Source organism: Amblyomma americanum, chromosome 1 (assembly GCF_052857255.1).
Source record: "Amblyomma americanum isolate KBUSLIRL-KWMA chromosome 1, ASM5285725v1, whole genome shotgun sequence".
NCBI classification, from domain to species: domain Eukaryota; kingdom Metazoa; phylum Arthropoda; class Arachnida; order Ixodida; family Ixodidae; genus Amblyomma; species Amblyomma americanum.
Genome location: NC_135497.1, coordinates 288,394,278 through 288,412,041, shown reverse-complemented (window position 1 = coordinate 288,412,041; position 17,764 = coordinate 288,394,278). Strand labels below are relative to the sequence as shown.

Sequence of the window (17,764 nt, the reverse complement as noted above, 5' to 3'; positions counted from 1 at the left end):
CAACGCCAGTTCAAAAGCTGAGTCGGAAAGCAATAAAAAAAAATGAAGGACAGATATCGCTGACAATGGGCCCGCCGAGCAGTATAAAGAAGATTTCTGTTTACTCGGTAACATTAAAGACCCCCTGCATGGGCCATTACGTAACACTTAGAAAATAACGATGCACATTTACGCAGTGCATTCTTTTTTTCGTGCTAAATAATTTGCTAGTCCCTTTGAGAGGCCAGGAAGCATCAGGTTGCGTGAACTTTGTGGAGAAAGCCATTGAAGTTGGTTGCTGCTCGGAAGAAAATGAAGCGATATAAGTAATAATGCAGCGATTTGGTCGATGGGCGCCTTGAAACGGATGAAAAGTTCGGTGTGATATGTGAGCGGCAAAACCACTATGAACAAGGGAGCTGGGAAAGAGAAATTAAAACTTAAAGATGAAATTCGGCAACTGATGAGTCCTCAGTCGAACTGCATTTCAGATATGCCGACGTCTTAAATTGTTACCGCTTGCTTTCGACACACAATTGAGCTCGCAGTTGACCTGCCAACCTTATAGAAAGGCGACTATCACGAGGACGAACATTGAGACATGATCCACGACGGAGATGACGTGAAATACAGCCTTTCACACTTTGAATCTGTGTGGTGCAGTGACGGCCGTGACTTGGTTTGAACGTCATACTCGTCTTTTTGTCTTCCGTACAAAATGAACGCAAAGCTTCAAAACTCTTCGCACTCGTTACACCCAGCGTCATCGCTAGCTTGAAGCCAACTGCGATACTAGCTATCAGAGGTTATGTTGAGTGCTGCGCCCGACAAGTCATGTGGTGTCGCTCCCACCAGCGTTCCCATCGTCTGCGCGCGCTTGGCGGGGCTCATCAGCCGCCCAGCTTTTAAAGGTTGCGCACACGAGGCGACCCGGCGAGACCGAGGGCGGGCGACCGTTCCAACGGCAGCAGTCGCTCAGCCGCCGCCGCCGCGTCGTAGTTGCCGTGACCTTTCTCCGCACCGCGGTTTCCTTCACCGTGACCTGGGCCGGGGCCGACCTCCCCCCCACAGACTTCCACTCCGCCGCGGTGCACTTAACCTCCCTCCTTCCCCGGGGCCACCGCCCTCGCCCGCGGCGAGGCGACATCGCGCGAATCTTGGCCGTGAACGGGAATGCCCTGTGTTCTCATATCGCGCACGTATGGATACGGTGGCTGGCGCGGCTCGACGGCCGCGGTTGCATAAGTTATACCCATCCGCTCAACCCGACTGAAAGCGGAGAGATTAGCGGCCGACCTGTTGCGTGCAGTACGGCGGTGTCCCGCAGTCAGTAGCGGGCCAGAGAACAAAGGGGGCAACGCTTTGTTCGGCGCTTATTCGGATTAGTGTGCGCATAGGAAAGCTGAGTATACGGTGTTCATGACTCAAACTTCAAGGTGGCTGCGAGAAACGTGGCACTCAGCGACAGCGACACACTACATTCTTTATTCAAAACATCACAGCAGCTTTTCTCACACCGCGTGGCCAGCGCAGATGTAGGCTGGAGGTCACACCCGAAAGCATTTGGGGGCCCGCTTTGGCGATTCCGGTTCATTTTCCTTCTCAGCCGAGCGCTTCTTCTTGTTCCTGTCGAAAAGAAAAAAAAGAGGAAAAGACGAGGGTGAAATAAATGCTATGGAGCATCGTTCGTTCTCTCCAGATCACAGTACAACACACGCTAATCTGAGGATGCCCGAGCTGTTCAGTCCAGCGTAGCTGTGGAAAACGAAGCACTGCACGGATATGTTCCAGCCGCCGCCGCGCTTCGGTGGCGAGGTAGGGCCTTGCTCCACCGCGCATCATCGACCCCTCTGCATACGAAGCTGTTTGTCTCGTCGCAGTTTGTGAGAACGGTACAAGAACTGAGTTCGTATGTCGCTCGGTCGATGGAGTAACAGTGTCGTTACGAGCACGAGCGGCGACATGCCTGTGGCCCGAGGAGGAGCAGGCATCCATTCGTGTGTACCGATCACAAACTCAGTACACTGTGTGGCAATCGACGCAGCGGAAACGCCGTTGGAGCAGAAAATTGGGACGAGAGAGCCGTATTTGCGCTTATATCGACAAAACCGATGGCATGATTAGTCCAGCCGGTCCCAAATTCGGGAGGAAGGCAATGGCGCATTCTTGTCAATGCTAGCAGTTAGTGTTACGTGGTGCGTTTGGCACATCGTGCTTCAACGAGTTCATGAGCAGGGCAACTCTGACTGCTTTTGGTTACTATGACAACCAGCGTAGTTTTATACGAATCCGTAGCACACTGTGTGCAGAGGTCGGCAAATATGGCCAACGTCGCATGTGCAGGTACTGGTCAGACTTTTTTTCCTATATTATGCCATAATAGATTTGGCAAGCTTCCAGGACAATGTAACGCTTATAACTGCTGTTTCCCTAGCCATCCACTTGTTTCCGGCATTCCTTCTTCCCTTCCTGTAGGGTTTTCTATTCGCCGATCACGTGTTCTCTGCCACCTGAAGTCAGCGTATAGATTCTGAAAACGTTGATGCATTGAACAAGACGACACCACCAAAAAATCCGAACGGAAGTCATAAGCCTACTTTGGACGACAGATTACTGCAGCTGCTCCATCCGTCGCCTGGCAAAAAAAGGTTAAACCGCTAAGGAGCTTCACATGTGCTGCCAACGTGAGCTTGGATGGAGCAGCACCAGAAAAGCCCTGGACAGCGTAAAAGAGCCGCATCAAGACCACGTACTCTAGAATACTTCGATGCCAACAATGCGGCGTACATCACCAACACACGCCGGACCTGAGGGAACAGCAGCATTGTCGGTCCAGGAAACGACAGAAGAAAGGATATCCAACGTTCTAGCACAATACAGCAGAGCACTAATGCCAGCTAATAGAATATTCCTTCAGATTGACAAAGAGATGCTAGCCATTGTGTCAAAGACTGAGGACTTCCGCATGTACTCTCGGTGACAAAAGTCCCCACGACACGCGACCGGCAACCACCGTGTATAGCTTTGCTATCAGCTGTTGGTTTCAGACCACACTTGCAGTGGTGAAAGTTTCTCCCGGGCTCTATAACGTGTATAAGTGAAATAAGTGGAAGGGTGGCACACTTTGCACTTATGCGCAAAGATCGGAAGTTGCGCCTCCTGGAGACTTTTGTCCTCGATAATACGAAGCTGGAGACTTATTCACAGTAACTCGAGATTGCCAGCCACTAAATTTTCCTTAATCAAGAACGCAAGCGCAGAGTAGTCCGCACAACATGAACGTCTTAGCCCGAGGCAGCAGCACTACACTTTTCACATCGAGTACATACCACTGATATCCAGGCACCCACCACCAACAAAGGGGGAAGACACACCAAGAGAGCCTATCGCAACTGAAGAACTGCTCTTCGTCTTGGTGTCTTCTTCGCCAAAAGCACTGACGATGCACGCATTAGTGAAGGCGTAGGAAAAGGACACGGAAATGCAGCGGCTCATCACAGCCCCTAAAACAAGACATCAAACGTCGTCCAAGAGACTGTGAAATGATGACAAGCTAAAACAATGCGTTCAAATCAGAAATAATCTAACAGTTGCCAACTATGATGTTATTTTCAAGGGAACAAGGTCGGGAATATCAGGAAAAGCCCAATCACGAGCAAACCATCTGGCACGCGGAGGACGCCAAGGCATGGCAAAAACCAAGCAACTGATCAGGAGGAGGATTTGGTTCCCAGGAATCGACAAAAAAGTGGAGTTAGAAATCAAAACCCGTCAAAAGATCCCGAAAGCAGTCGTATAGAGAAAAATATTATCTGATTATTCGTTGTGCATGACGCCTCTTCCAGATGGACCATGGCAGTCACTAACGGGAGAGTTTGCTGCCCCTTTGTCTGACAGCAGGTGGGTGTCAGGTCTGTGGGTGTGTATGACTACTATCAGTTGTGTTTTACTGCAACGTTGTCTGCACTGAATGCAAAAAGTCTGACGTAAAACTTAAGGGACAAGTTCTCACTGCACGTAACGGCTTGCGTGTGGAAGACCGACAATAATGGTCCACCTATCTTCAGGAAGGAATTCGCTGCATTCCTATACCTCAGTGACGTTCGACATCACAGGACGACATCCCTGGGGCCGCAAGCAAATTACGGGGTAAATATGTTCATCAGAAACATAAAGGAAACGGCGAAGGCAGCAAGGAGCAACTTGAAAGGAGAGCTCAGTGAGTATACCTCCTGAACTATAGAGCGGCGCCACATTCCACAACTAGTTTGACGCCAGCTGAACACAAAGCTGCCTCACATTCCGGAGAGACACCGTTACGAAGAACTCGGAGCAGATGACAGAGAAAACAAGCAGAAGATGAGGAGCTGTGCCGATGAGAGACGTACAATGATGGTTCATGGCTTCAAAGAAGGGTACGCAGTGTGCTAAAGCACTCATTATAATGCTCTCATGAGCTTCCCTACGAACTGCTGCCACATGCAGTGAAGAAGGTTTAGGTACCAGTAAGGGAGGCAACAAGAGCGACACCAGAAATGCCTCGATTATCGAGCTAAGTCAACAGACTCGAAACAGTGAAGACTGAAACCCTGACGGCGATGTCCTGACCATCAAGCCCTCAGGAAGTTGCAGGAAAAACTGGCGAGCTTTGTTCTCTACTGACGCGTTCCGACTTGCGAAAAGTGGAGGGAGTGTAGTTTCTTTTTTTTAATATTCAAAGCTGGCGCCACCTAGGCGGACTGCCGGACTGAAAAGAAGGCCTGAGCTGGGAAGAAGAGGCCGGAAGGAACGTGAAGGTACGCGAGTGTATCTTTGCGAAGAATTTTGTTAATCGTTTCCTATCGGCCTATACGACTAAGTAGACACCACAATTCCTTAGCTCTTTCATTTTTTTTTTCAAATGTCCTGTGGTTTCTAGCGCAAAATTCGCGACCTGCCTGCAGTATGTGCCAGAAGCTCCAAGCAAGCTGGGGCACATCTGCTGGGCACTTGGGATCAAGCACAGGCCCAGCTGACGGGTGGTACTGGCATACATACAACATTTGATCATGAATACACCGCGTGCCATGGCTGGTACGTTAAACTTCACGCAACACGCGCTTTGCAAAGTTCAGATGAAGTCTCGATATTATCAAGTTCTGATTATTTGCGAAAATGCAAATACAAATCTTCACGGAGAGGAGCGGCACAGTAATTACCGCACTCACAGTGGACTCCTGAACTGCGACTTGACGCAAGGGATGAAGGAGGCAGTGAAATGCGATAGTCACCATGGTGGAGGGCTACGCAAAAAAAATTTCGGCCACCAGGTCACCGATGCTAATCGGTCGTTGACAGGCAACAGCTTGATTGCGGTCCTTAAGAGTGAGCGGTGGAGTTCGTGCGAGCGCGGCCGCGTAAGCCACCTGCGTGGTGTAGCTTATTACTGGTTTCTAAATGGGTTTTGCAGCAATTAAGTTACAGTAGAACTGCATATGCACGAGGTCGAGGCGTGGTTAAGAGCTGTTTACGTCCCGCAGCATCATCACGGCTACGGGATAGGCTTACCACAGACTGCGCCAAATTAATTTGGGCAAGCTGGGAATTCTTCACGGTCGGGTAACTTCGCGCAGCGCCCTTTGGTTTTTGCACTTCACCTTCATTGAAATGCTGCCGAGAAGCCGGGTTCGAAACGCAACACTATGGCCACAGCGGTGGGTGGAGAGCTGGATGCATCGTAGCAGTTAACTACGTCTATAGATGCCCGTGGTAAACGCTTTGCCCTGAGCGCTTTTAGTCCATCTTGACTTGAAGTGCTGGCGGTTGCAAGGAAACTTTCTTTACCCTCCAGAGCTGGCGGCTGGCTCTTCAATGCGGTCCGAAGAAATCTCAGCTTGTGAGCTAAGTGACTATAATTTAGGAAGGACGAAGTGGGAGAGGGGGTGACAGGAAAGGAGGAGAAAATGAAGATAATCTCCGCGGAGCGGAGAGGAGGAGCGCGCGCTTCCGTTCACGGGTCTGGTGCGGGAGTCGTGCATGCACTGCACACGCGGACTACACAATACGTGAACGTGACTAATGACATTCCATTTCTACACCGCATGCCCGTCGAAAGTGGGCCACGTTGACTTCAGCTGTTCTTTACTCTGCGTGCAGGGCAATGGCTGTTCATTTACATATACAGTTTAATTCAGTCGCAGTGGTTTAGCTTCCCAATGCAGAGTAGCCACTCGGACCCAGCTCCGATTAACCTCATTGCCTTAACTTCCTCCGCTTTAGCTCTCTGTTTATCGCGCTCTCGCACACACAAACACACACGCACAAACACACACACGCGCGCACACACACACAAACACACACACACACAAAGACACACACACACACACACACACACACACACACACACACACACAAACACACACACAAACACACACACACACGCACACAAACACACACACACACACAAGCACAAACACACACGCAAACACACGCGCACACACACAAACACGCACACGCCCACACACAAACACACGCACACAAACACACACACAAACACGCACGCACACAAACACACACACACACACACGCAAACACACACGCACACACACACCAGCAGCAGCAGCAGCAGCAGTATGCCCTTTAAATGGTGCTACACAAAAGCAAAGCTGTCGAGCTCAACAGATGCAGCGAACAGAATTCTGTCGATACCACTATTAATGCAACTGACGTCGATATGCAAGTCCGAACCTGACCTGGTGGTCGCCTGTGTGTCGATACTCAAGTCCGAACCTGACCCGGTGGTTGCTGGTGTGTCGATACGCAAGTCCGAACTTGACCCGGTGGTCGCCGCTGTCCCAGCGTTGGTCTTGCTACCCGACGGACGTTGCTGGGCGCATTTGCGTTGCTCGGCGGCGTAAGTCGACTGAAAGACACAGGAGACATCGTAAACAGAGTCAGCGTGACAGTAACACTTCATCTTTTTTGTATTGCAAAAAACGCATCCTCATTTTTCCAGGTCACCCTCATGCCTGCAAGGATGTGTCTGAGCAAACGATCATACCCTACCGACAGAACTTAATCTAGCTCTTCGCCGCAGACACGCATGACTGCGCCGCCAAACCTGCGCAGGCCTTCTGTGTTAACCGAGAGATGAATATTTGTTTCTCCTATTTGCACCGTGCCGCGACCGCCGACAATTCCGCCCCTACTTCATTCAAAGATGGAGGAGGGGCGGCTGCAGGACATTCGGGCTGTGCTCACTGTTCCCTCTCTCTCAGACATGTTATGTTTGCGTTAGAATTGCGTTGCTCGCTTGTTGCTTGTGCGAGGTCAGAGCAGTCGGCCACACTCTTTCAGAGGTCAGAGCAGTCGGCCACACGCGATTCCCGCCTTTGGCACCATCACGCACCGCGTAGCGGCCGAGCAGACACTTGTTTAGCATACCGGAGACGTACTAGTGTAGATGTATACCGCTTTACCGGACGCCGGCTACGCACGCGCAGTGGCTCCCTCTCACCCCCAACAATGCGACTGCGCATGCGCAGGAGAGGTCCGGTTAACCGGTATACTTCTCCGGTAGTTCGTAAACGGTATGCTAAAAACGTCTACCGACAGTTTAGGGGAGATGCGAGTGCATATAGCTTTTGCCGGAAAACTCCATTCTGAGCAAGGGGCAGAAAGGCGCGTGACGTTTCGTGCTTGTCAAGAATGTGGGCGACTGTACGTGGAACCGCCTGCTGCAGTTGTACGCACTCCTATTTTGAACGGTCTACGCGCTCATACATTGAGCCGTTTTTTACTACAAGGCTGCCGCATTGTTGGGGCTCGTTTAAATTTAATACGACGCAGCCGAGGGACGCCGTAGTGAAGGGCTCCGGAAATTTCGACCACCTTGGGTTGTTAACGTGCACTGACAACGCACAGTACACGGGCCTCTAGAATTTCGCCTCCATCGAAATTCGCCCGCCGCGGCCGGGGTCGAACTGGTGTCTTTCGGGTGAGCAGGCGAGCGCCATAACCTCTGAGCCACCGCGGAGGCGCATTTTCAGCATTTTGAAGCAAGAAAACGATCTATTCTTTACCTTCCATGATTGTGGAATTTTGCTTGGTACGAACTTACAGCTGGAAGATTGACTATGTGTTTTTTTTCCTAGACAACCAAGAAGAAGTTTATGCCACTTACAGTACAGTACTCTTAACTGTCAGCAAGTCTTGTAAAATGAAAAAAGAGCTAAGCGCGGCGCTCTATGAACAGTTGCTAACACGTGCAGAGCGCTCACAGTAGCCACACGCGCACACAACAGTACAGCGAGCGACATGTTGACAAGCAGAACGTTTTTTGCAAAGGTCTGTGCACTCGCGCTTATATCTTGGAAGGACTGGCATGGCTAAAACGAGGCGCGCGTAAAGGCGATGCGACGCGGGCATGTTGCGAGCGTTCCGAGACGGGGCATTTCAGTCGGCGCCATCGAGGACGATAACATCGGTAATCGCGACTGAGACGAACCAGGGCGGCAACCTCCACATGTATGAGGCGAAGCAACCGTCCCCGAGAGGTGAGCGTCGAAGCAGCCAGGAACGAAATCGGCGTTCCTTGCCGCTGTGTGTGTTTACGTGTACTTAAGAAGGATCTGCGCTCTTTCGCCTTCGTCCCTGCAAACAGGCTCGCCGCTTCGCGATATATTCCGCTCCGAACCAAGCTTGCTTCGCCCTTTTCCGCGTCTCCTAAGCTTCGATTCGGCTGCTCGGTCGCAGCGAGATGAGACTGGGCCGAAGTCAGTTCGGTGCCCTGCGCCTCTCGCGGGATTCGCCGCTTCGCTTATATTGAGAGCACAAGTTTGCCGCTGAGAAGAAAAGAAGAAAGCAGCGCAGAAGCTCGCACCGCTGCCACCGCTTTCCTCGTGCGCGCACACGTTGCCGTCGTCAGCTCCCTGCGGCGGTCCCTTGCGACGCTCGAAAAGGGGGGGGGGGGGGGGGACAAAAAGGAAAAAGAAAGCACCCAACTAAGCAAGAAAGGGGACAGTTGCTGCTCCTCGCGCAGTCGTGCGTGCGTGTGTTCGCGTCTCACCTCGACAGCGGCGGCCAGAGGCCGCTCAGGAAACGCGCCGATGCAAAAAAGGGCCTCGCGGCGTGACCAACGGGAAAAGTGGACGCTTGTTCCTCCACGGCTCGCGGGGAGGGGGAGCCGTTGCAACAAGCGCAGTGGCGTGACGCGGTCTGGGCTGCGCGGGACTGCGTCCAGGAAGAAAAAAAAGACCCAGCGACCTCTAGAGAGGAGAGGCCGAGGAATGGAGGAGGAGGCCACTCGGGTGCAGGCGGGGAGAAATAACAAAGATGACGTATGGTACATTCATTTATACGGTCTGCCTTGCTGTGCATCTATTGCGCGTACCCATCCGTGCAGTGAAGTTGAGATGACGGAGATTAAAGACGTAGCGGGAATGGACTTGGCCCGATTACTACCAATACTGGATGCGCATTCCACGTACACAGAATGCGGGCGGCCCCGTGAAAAAATTCTTAACGAAAACTCGTTGGGAGTGCTGTCAAGGAGGCATGGGCTTGTCCACGGGATCACTTATCTCTTCGCGCCGAGGTGCCAGGATTCACCCTATCTGTCAGCTTGATGAAGGTGATAAATTTTTATGGGGCAAGAGAAGCTTTGGCCAAAGTGTGCCATGGCACAAGGTAAATTTAATCGCACGAGGTGGTGTCAAAGACCTATTTCCCAAGCACTTCACCGTCCTTCCATTCACCGTCCAAGCATTCTCTCCCTCCTTTATCCCTCCCTTTACGGCACGGTTCTGGTGTCCACCGAGATATGTGAGACGGTTACGGTGCAGTTTCCTTTCCTCAAAAGCCAAAGAAAACAAGTGAGCCAACGGCGTTCATAGAGTTCATTGGCGTTGACAGCTTTGCAAAGACCGTTCATTTTGAGGAAAGGGAAGGCGCACAACCGGCTCCGTGGGCCACTGGAGACCTCAATCTCGCTTTCGCTTGGTATATCCTGGATTAGCTGGGCTAATCCACATTAATTTTTTTCTCGTTGGTCCAAGGCGGGGGTTTTAGCTCTTCGCATAGCCGGCGCACAAGTCTCTTCGACAGCCTGAAATGCCTTCGGAAGGCATCGTCACTCATGTCGAAAGTATTGTCATGCACGCGCGTCCGCCGATGCCGCCGATAACATTCGCTGAGCACCGCTAACAGCGGGGCGACGGGAGGAACCGGCATGTTTCTTCTCGCGCCGAAGCGAACTCCACTTTCAGAGTTCCACACACACTGACCGAACGCGTTCGCTTTCACTTGATTGACATGTCTCGTGATGTAAACAAAATCCGTGGTCCCATCTCCGTGATGTCGCCGCCAGCGGTGACGACACACGGCCAGTGGAGCGAGGTGGCGAGAGATAAAGCGAACGCGTTCCAAAGCGAACTGTTTCGTGGGTTCGGCCCCAGGTTAAACGTCAAGCCAGGCACGTATCCAAAGAGGGGCCCAAGGGGGCCCGGTCCCCCCTCCCCCCGAAATCGCGCTAAACCCCCCCCCCCCCCCAGCAGTGTTATTGTTAGGCATGGGCCCTGCCCCACCGGCCTACGCCCTGTACAACTGCCTCGGGCCCTGCCGAGGCCCGGTTAGTCCTAGTGGGCTGGATGTGAGGAGGCTACCCCACGATTGACGGACAACAGAACAGGCCTCTCCCGATAAAATTGTCTGGCTACGTGCCTGCGTCAAGCCACTGCCCAAAGGGTCTAAGCAAGAGAAAACAGCTCACCTGCGGCTCAGGGCTGGTCATTATCTCTTTCTTGATGAACTGCATTATGGGCATATCCTCCAGCCTCTGGTGATCGGGGCACCAATAAGCCAACCGATTCCACTCTCTCACTGGCCTCTTTTTCCCTGGCGCCATTCTTGCTGTTGAAGATGAGGCGCTTCGCTTTCTCTGTGGCCGACACCCGCGTCCCGCAGAACCAGGGAATTGCGTCCAGGCCGTTCCGAGCGCAACGCACGCGGGGCCACCGAGTGCGTGCGAACGCGAGAAAACGACGAGAACGCAGCTGTGATACCATCATCATCATTATTGTGATATTGTACTTATAATAATAATAATAATAATAATAATAATAATAATAATAATAATAATAATAATAATAATAATAATGTGTTTTTGTTTGAGAAAGGAAATGGCGCAGTATCTCTCTCATATAAACAGCCGCTTTCAAAAAAGGAATGCTGCGTATGATCTTACGGAGTGCATATTATTTTTACGGCATTCTTCCGTATTCCATACGTATCTTGCATTATTCGTACACCACCTCTTCGCATTAGTTTCTGCGGAGGATGAATCATTTTTCCGACACCCACGCTTTACAGACTACGGAAAACCTCCGGCAGCACAGCAATTTATCATGGAGCTTTAGCTGTAAACTGGGTCAATTATTATTTTTTTACGGTGATAGATTATGCAAATCGCTCCAGGGACTCTGTCCAAGGTTGATTTACGCGAGCGAAAACAAGGTGAGATGGTACAAGCGCCGGCTACGAAAAGTAAGAGGAAAGTTCATGCTCGTGACAACCATCTGACCGTGTGTTACGCAACGATGAGTCTGTTCGTTCGGCGCACACGCACATGACCCGAGACTGTGAGGGAACGTTGTCTGCGTGCCTGGGTTATGGACCACCACGTGCATGAACTAGCCGAGTTATAGACGCAAGGAAGACATTAAAATATGAAAAATCATCCTCTAAACGGAAAGCTTGTGCTGTGGTCTGCTTGTGTAGCGCTTAATAACGAGCCGAAACAGCGCGTGACGCGCGCCGGGAGGGGGGTGGGGGGGAGGCAAGTACGGGCAGCCGAGCATCGCCAAGTGCGCCAAGACCGCGGTCTTCCCGGACTGCAGGGGGCACCCTGCAGAACACTCGGTGAATCAGTCGGGCGCATCGGGCCGCCTGGTTTGAGACCACGCCTTTCAATGCTCGGTCGACCCCGATTGCAGCCAGCGAATGTAAAATGCGTTGCCAAAGGCGCGTCCACTGTTGCAGGTTCAGCGGGACGACTGCGTGTACGGTGTGGGAGTGAAAAGATCGAACGGCTAGTTCGATCCATTTTTCTGGACGTATACCCGCTGCGGTGGGTCAGTGGTTAGGGCGCTCGGCTACTGATCCGGAGTTCCCGGGTTCCAACCCGACCGCGGCGGCTGCGCTTCGATGAAGGCGAAACGCTGAGGCCCCGTGTGCTGTGCGAGATCAGTGCACGTTAAAGATCTGCAGGTGGTCGAAATTATTCCGGTGCCCTCCACTACGGCGCCTCTTTCTTCCTTTCTTCTTTCACTCCCTCTTTATCCCTTCCCTTCCGGCGCGGTTTGCGTGTCCAACGATATATGAGACAGATACTGCGCCATTTCCTTTCCCTCAAAAAACAATTATTATTACCCGCCGCGGTGGCTCAGTGTGTACAGTCGTCAGCACGCCTCTCTGGAGCGCTTGAGCTGTTTGTTGCGGAGGGAACAAAGTGAAATCTTGACTCAGCTGCTCTCTAACTGGTAGAGTGCAGTGTGCAGGGCAAGTTGTATACCTATGCTTCTTCGTTCCAGCGCAAGCTCGGTCTTTAGAGCCGAATACCTGCTTAAAAATTTCACTTCCTTCGTGCGACAGGGAGGCGTTCAATCGCTCCAGAGAGCTGTGCTGACGACTGTGCGTAGCGTTCGACTGCTGGGCTCGAGGTCGCCGCCTCGATTCCCGGCCGCTGTGGCACATTTCGATGGAGCTGAAATGTGAAAATCCCTGTGCACGTAAAAAACCCCGGGTGGTCGAATTAAATACGCCGAGCTCTCCTGTACGCCATCTCTCGCAATTTCGGGACGTGTAAGAGAACAGAACGCTATATAGTACGTCTCTGCTGTGCTAAAAGACTCTAATAACACAATTTTATGGGTCTCATTGTCGGCCACAGCACCGTACATATAGCCCTTGCGCATTGTTAGAGGAGGAGGAGGAAAACATTTATTCAGAGCATAAAAACTGGGCGGGTTCAGTACGAGAACCCATTGGTCGCCATCGTAATCCGGCCCCTCTCAACCAGCGATTTCTGGTCGAGGGGGCTGTGGCTATGAAGGGTTGCCTCCCAGCGCTCATAGGTCGGATCGGGATTTCTGTCCAAGTCTGGGTTTTCTTGACATTCCCAAACCGCGTGAAAGAGTGTGCCAACTGCTCCACAGAAGGGACAGGACGAATCGTAGGTGTCTGGGTACCATTTACTCATTACGTAAGGATTGGGCAGAGTATTAGTTTGTAGTCGCCTGATTATGTGCTCTTCATATTTACTTAGGGTTTTGTGAGGAAGAGGATATTTCCTTCTTGTGATCTTATAGTACTCCGTAATTTCTGCGTAGCTTAGTAAGGGTGAGGGGTTGTCAACAGTGTCAGAGAGAGGCTGCGTGCCAGATGCTCGGAGGAGGTGAGCTCGAGCAGCTGTGTTGGCCGCATCATTGCCCGTCGTTGAGAGGTGTCCTGGCGTCCAGAAGATCTGGATGTTGGAAGGATTAGACCTTTCAAAAATTTCCCAACACGGAGCGCCAACGCGGCCTCTGAGGTAATTGCGTACCGCTGCTTGTGAGTCGGACATAACCGTTGCCTCGCTGTTCTTTTGATATCGCTAGTGCGATAGCTGCTTCTTCAGCCGATGTGGTATCCACCGCTTGGATAAGGCTGCTTGCAATGATATTCCCCCTGGGTGAAACTGCTGCAATTGCCGCGACTCCGTTAACGGGTCCAACCGCATCAACGTAGATCGTGTCCTTGTTTTCATCCCAGCGCTTGGAGAGGTGTCTAGCTCTGGCTAGTCTCCGTCCTCTGTTGTATTCCTCGTCCATGCGTTTTGGTATGGGGTGAGTCGTGATGTGTGATCTCATCTGCATGGGCATGTCGATCTTGTCAGCGACTTCCCGGGGTGGGCCGATTCTCAGCTTCTGTAATATTTTCCTGCCAGGCTTAGATGTTGACAGCCTGACAACTTGATTTACACGGTGGGCCTCTATTAGTTCGTTGATGGTGTGATGGATCCCCAGCTGTAATAAGCGCTTAGTGGATGTGCATAAAGGGAGTCCCAGCGCCGTCTTAACTGCCTTTCGAATAATAACATGTAGTTGGTCTTTCTCCTTTTTGCTAAGCCGTAAGTACCGGGTGGCGTATGTTAGTTTAGAGAGAATGAAAGCCTGAACTAATCTTAGGGCCTCCTTCTCTCTTAGCCCATTTCTTTACTTGATTACCCGGCGTAGCATTCTAGAGACTTGTTCGGAATAGGCTTGTAGCTGTCTGATTGTAGCGGTGTTAGTGTTGCCGCTGGGTATGATGGCTCCCAGGATCTTGATCTCTTTCTTGATCGGAATGCTCATACCCTGGACCGTAATGGCGACAGAGGGAGTGGACGGCAAAAGCCCCGTATTCTGCTTCTTGCCGCGGTCGATCAGGAGTAACTCTGATTTCTCGGGAGAGCACGTTAACCCATGCCTCGCCGCATGCTGGCACACGACATTCGCTGCTTCCTGAAGCCGGTCTTTAATTTCCCCTTCATTACCGCTGCAACACCAGATCGTATTGTCGTCGGCGTATATAGCGTGCTCAATGCCTTGGATGCGGTCTAGCTTCTTTGGTAGCCCACGCATGGCCAGGTTGAAGAGAAGTGGAGACAAGACCGCTCCCTGCGGGGTGCCCTTGGAACCTAGATTGAACGGAGAAGAGGTCCGATCACCAATACTTATTGACGCTTTTCTATTGGAGAGAACGTCCCTCACGTAATTATATGTGCGGTCACCACAGTTGATGCTGTTAAGCTCATCCAGTATCCTCTGGTGGTTGACATTGTCAAATGCCCCTTTTAAATCGAGCGCAAGGATGGCCTTGACCTGACATCTGCCGGGGTTGTCCAGAACATCCTCTCTGCTACGGAGGAGAATATCCTGTGTAGATAGCTTTTCTCTAAACCCGTACAGCGTGTCAGGGAGGATATCAGTCTTCATCAGGAGTCGTTTCAGTCGGGCGTTCACGACCCTCTCGAACAGTTTACCCAGACACGACGTCAGGGAGATGGGTCGTAAATGATCAATATCGCATGGCTTTTTGGGTTTGGGAATAAATCGCACTAAAGCCAATTTCCAGGAGTCGGGGATCTGGCCCTTGTTCCAGCACTGCGTGTTGAAGTATTTCACTAATTTTCTTAAGGAGATGTCATCCATATTAAAGAGCATCTTGGTGTTTATCTGGTCCGGTCCAGGAGCGGTGTTCTTACGCATGACGTCAAGCTCCGCCCTCAGTTCGTCAACCGTTACGTCTTGGTCCATCTCTTCATTGGGTGCACCGGTGTACGCAGGGAGAGGGTACGAGGATCCCACATCGAGGAATTTCCATGGAAGTTCTGCAATGAGGGCTTCGTTGTCCCCTTTATAGCTGTGCAAGGCGTTACAGAGCGTGTCTGTTTGCTCTTTCCGGTTTGAGTTCGGCTCGATAAGGGATCTGAGGAGACCCCATGCTTTAGCCGTGCCCATTCTACCGTTGAGCTCATCCCACAGCTTGAGCCAGTTTTGGTTAGCGAGGTTATGTGCGTAGTCATCCGCTTCTTTAGTGAGTTCTGCAATCCTGGTCTTCAGCTTGCGATTTAACTTTTGCCTTTTCCACCTCCTTGTCAGAGATCTCCTGGCTTCCCACAGATTTAACAGGTGCGGGTCAACTGCAGGAGTTTCCTACGTGGTGTTCGCTGTCGTAGAATGCCTGGCGACGGTTTTCATCTGCAGCGCTGTCCATGCCTCAATATCTGTGATATCTTCGTCCGGGAGACGTGCGATTTCCTCTCTCCACTTGTCTCAGTTCACAATCTTAGCCTTGTCAAATGGTTTCCGACATTTAACTCCCTGAACAGTGCAGGAGACGATGAAGTGATCACTGCCCAGGGACTCGCCAGTGTTAGACCAGGTGGCCTGCAGGCAGTTTTTCACAAGCGTGAGATCTGGACAAATGCCTCTGCTGACGCTATTACCCGCTCTGGTGGGTTGCAGGGGATCCGTTAAGATTGTGAGCCCTTCTCTGTTCGCGATCTCAAGGATCCTCCTACCTTTCGGGCTGTTAAAGTGATATCCCCATGCTTGATGGGGCGCATTGAAATCACCAGCTATGACGAGGGGGTCCTTACCTGCCCTCTTGATAAAATTATTAAATAGCGTGGCTATCTGACGACATGAGTCCCTGGGGCGACTGTACACGTTCAGTATGTGCAAACTGCGTTTTCCCCTGTGTTTGGGAAGAATTTCAATGTAAACATGTTCGATATTTTCGGCTAGCAGTTCTTGCAGCGTTGCGGTAAACTCCTTGTGAACAATTATTCCTAGGCTATGCTCATCTTGGAAAGTTTTGTACCCCTTCATGCTGATGACCGTATTTGCTTCTTGAAGTACTATTAGCAGGTGGCGTCTCCGACGTGTAGATGAAAAATTGAAGGCTTGCTTTTTTCTTTTTAAATCCCCGACAATTCCATTGCCAAATTATTTTTTCCTGTCCCCTATGTGCCATGGTCCTTATTCGTCCTCTTCTGGAAGGGGGTGCCTGTCGGCATATTTGGATTTCCTATTTCGGAAGCTGCACTCGTTGAGTTTAGATTTGAATTCGTCTCGGACTGTGGCAATGGCGGAGTTTATGTACTTCCTAGTGTTGGCGGACTCGTTTGCGAGCTCGTTTTTGACCATCTGAATAACTTGTAGGAACTTGTTATCCTCCTTTCTGTCAGCCCTCAGCTCTGCAATGACGCGCTCATAAACTGACTGTGTGCTCTCCGGTTTGCGGAAACACAGTGCAAGAACGCGGTCGTGGGTAGCAGAAAAGCAAGCCATTCGCAGCCTGCGGAATAACAGTAGCATCGCCATCCTTCCGACAAAGGCAACACCACAGTCTTGCTTGACAGGAGCGACTACAACAAGAAATTGTTGGCCCTTCTCGGAGACCATCGGACTTACACTCCTCTAGCCCGTGACCCAACAAGCAGACTACAGACCAAGCTGCAACAACTGCTGGCCAGACTGTTCAGTTTGGTTCCTCCGCACCAGAAGAGCCTTTATTACCGGCTGCTGTGCACAAACGGTTCAGCTCCTGCAATTTACGGCCTGCCTAAAGTCCACAAGCCTGGGGTACCGCTTCGACCTATTGTCGACTTCACCAGATCGCCACTTTATAGACTATCAGGCTATCTTCACCAGGTGTTGAGTCCTCTAGCCGGTAAGACATCAACGCATGTCGGAAATTCGTCCACGTTTGCATCTAAGTTACATGGCATCTCGCTGAGTGAAGACGACATTATGGTTTCGTTTGACGTGACATCGCTTTTTACTAGCGTACCAGTGGATTTAGCAGTAGCTACATGTGAAAAAGCCCTGGAAGCTGACACTGGTCTCCCTGGCCGCACACCCTTCGACGTTCCGGAACTTTGCGAGCTGCTGAGATTTTGCCTTGGCAACACTTATTTTTCCTACGGCGGCAGTTTCTATCAGCAGACACAAGGCACGGCAATGGGGCCGTCAATATCAGTTACAACGGCCAATTTAGTAATGGAAGCCCTGGAAGAAAAAGTGCTAGCCGCCTTCATTCATGCACCCAAAGTATTCTACCGCTACGTAGACGACTGCTTCTGCATTTTGAAGAAACAAGACGTCACACGCTTCCTGGACAGCCTAAATGCCCAGAATGCGCATATACAGTTCACCCTTGAACTTGAGAAAGACGGCTCTTTGCCATTCCTGGATGTACTGGTTCGCAGGGATGAGGGCGCCCT

General features: G+C 51.3%; 1 protein-coding gene and 1 long non-coding RNA gene across 3 annotated transcripts in view; one reads left to right on the top strand and one right to left on the bottom strand.

Annotated features, from left to right (window-relative positions):
- Positions 1–17,764, top strand: part of LOC144115235 (uncharacterized) — a 112,520-nt gene that overhangs the window by 51,001 nt on the left and 43,755 nt on the right. The gene's annotated exons all lie outside the window — the stretch shown is intronic.
- Positions 1,443–9,128, bottom strand: LOC144097985 (uncharacterized). The gene is made up of 3 exons (XR_013307120.1): positions 9,026–9,128; positions 6,711–6,880; positions 1,443–1,605 (listed from the first exon to the last, which is right to left on the bottom strand). It is a non-coding gene; the product is annotated as an uncharacterized LOC144097985 (long non-coding RNA).